The 2,545-nt window shown below is 39.1% G+C and overlaps 1 annotated feature.

Moving 5' to 3' along the window:
* Window positions 1,173-2,167: an enhancer, named in NCBI's record as "nonconserved acetylation island sequence M45 enhancer". NCBI's record gives its function as "enhancer in mouse EL4 T cells" and the evidence as "EXISTENCE:reporter gene assay evidence [ECO:0000049][PMID:17135569]".

Below are 2,545 nucleotides of genomic sequence, written 5' to 3'. Positions count from 1 at the left end.
CTGTGTCGCTGTGCCTCCTTTTCTTACTTAAATGCGGTTCAGTCTTCTGTTGTTAGCACAGCACAGGCTGGTGATAGCTATGATCTCTGAGTTCCTGTGGTCAAACTGTTCCTCTGCACTCTGCTAGGAAATATTGCTTTGTATAGACCCACGACTTGCCATTTATCTTCTTATGCATCTCTAACTGTTGCTCTATAATCTCCTTGCATTGGATTTTGCTCCAAGGATGTTTATTTTCACTCCTGTTTGTGGCTTGACTACATACAACATGCCTGCCTTGTTTCCTAGATGGTTCTTTTTCTTAGTTTTTTTTTTTTTAAATAATTTCAGGGCTCTTACTAGACTGTTGCTTGGTACTGGTTGATTATTTCTGGACTATGATATAACTATTTACCACATACACTTACGTATTTCAATTTATTCATACATTGGCATATTTGTTCTAGTCAATTTTTCTTTAAGGATTCCTATTTTATTTATGACATGTATTTTTTATCATTCATATCTATCATTTTCTCTCTGATGATTTAACCATTTATAATCTTATTTTACTCCTTTTTTCTTATTTCTATACTGAAAATATATCTTTTTCTTTTTCCCACTCCTGGTTCTTTCTTGTGAATATGCATTTCCTTTCCACTTCTATAATGGTTCTGAATTCTCTTCTATTTCTTCTTCAGAGAACCTAAAGCTGCCTCGCTGTACTTCCCTGAGGTATCACGTTTCTATTTTATGGTATTCCTTCTCATAAGCAATCACTTCACTAAGACCTCCAAGTTAGTGCAAACCATATGGTCACACTATCTTTGTTAGTGACACTGTTGCCATGGTAGTAATCTTTGTCACTTGGAAAGCATTTTTTCAGATCATTTCCACATCTGTACTTTCATTACTTAGCATTGAGAAGTCAGCTGTTCATGATGCAGTTAGAGCCAGGGCAGTCTGTGCTGAAAAAACAGGACAGATTTCTAGGATTCACAGCAAAGGCCTAGTTCCATCCCAGATGGTGACATAGCCTCCTGTGAATCCTGTCCTCTCTCCGAGGCTGTATTTCTCATCCTTTAGGTTAAGAAACTACTCTGAGCCAGTCTGGCTCTATGATATCTTCTGCACCAGCATTCCTTCTTCTAGAGCAACATATTCATGTGTCCAAGGAGAGAGTCTATGATCCTCTGAAACCATCGGCTTCTTCCCAATATCCATTACTTTACATCAGATGATGAATAAAGCATATTGACTGGTAGCTTGAAGTTAGATGACAGCAATGTGTTCTTTATACCAAAACAAGAAGACAGCACGATTGTCTTGTGCTTTCAGATCCCTTTTTTCCTGTGTGCACTCACAGCAACCGCCTTCCTTCTCTGACTCCCTCCCTCTGGTGCAATGAAATGCTGGATGGGTGCTTTCCAATTCCCCTGTCCTACTTCTGTTCCTTGACCCAAGAGGCAGATGTTTAGCTCTGTACCAGAAAGTCCAGTCCCTATCCCAGCCTGTCACAGAACTGATCACCTCCACTTACCCAGTCAGCGTCCTCTCTCAGGTCTTCTGGGCTGCACATGGGTTGCCCTTAGTCTTGTGTCTGTATTTGTCATCTGTCTCCATCTTAATGATTCATGCTGCTTTAAGTCCATCTCTCTGGTTCCAGAGTAACTTCACACTTGGCTCTAATTTCGGAATTTGCCTAAATTCACCCTCCAAGTAGATCCCAATTTCCAGAATAGAAGTCCAGCTGAGTTCACAACTCTCCAAGCCTTCTCTGCTAATAGAGACCCTCTCTAAGGGTCCCTGTGACTGAACACACACACACACACACAAACATACACACACACACACACTATGTCTACATGTCAAAGGAAATGGGAACATGTTTTCTTCATGGATTTGAAGCAATGTTTCGAGGTTTATGTGCAGGGATAGTTATTCACTCCTCAGCTCTTCCGACCCAGGAAATAAGAGTAAGTAGCTCCCTCATTCCCTCCCCTCAGCATGTTGTTTTTTAGAAACAGATCTCAGGTACGTGCAAGTAGATACCCTCCTAGATACAAGTCTCAGGAGGTAGATACCACTCTTGTTCTCCTGAAGAAAGACTTTGCAGTAATAGTTTATCTCCATGACAACCAGAGAAGATAGAATTTTTTTTCTTTCTGGGTTGTTTTCTCATTTGTATTTTTAACTTCTCATGTAAAGTAATCAGTGTTTGAAGTGTATATTGATTTCACAACTAGGTATTTACTGATCCCATATTAAGATAAAGCTCCCACAGGTTACAACATGACCTACTTCCATGACATAGGACAACCATGATCTAAGAAATTTGGTGACTGTCTTTAAAATTGAACTTCTCATTTACTGGTTGGAATCTTAAGCAAATGAATTTGTTATTTATTGTATTAAGTGTTTTTTCTTGTTTGTTTGTTTGTTTTTTTGCATTTAAAAATTGGAGGCAGTTCTATTGTAAGAAGATCTCAGATTATATACTACACAATATGGGAGTTGTTGCCCAGTAGAGCTGAACAAAACTTTATATGTATTCCTGACTGTCCTT

Source organism: Mus musculus, chromosome 2 (genome assembly GCF_000001635.26).
Source record: "Mus musculus strain C57BL/6J chromosome 2, GRCm38.p6 C57BL/6J".
In the NCBI taxonomy this organism is placed as follows: Eukaryota; Metazoa; Chordata; class Mammalia; order Rodentia; family Muridae; genus Mus; species Mus musculus.
Note: the sequence above shows the minus strand (reverse complement) of the source record. Positions and strands in the feature narration are given on the sequence as shown.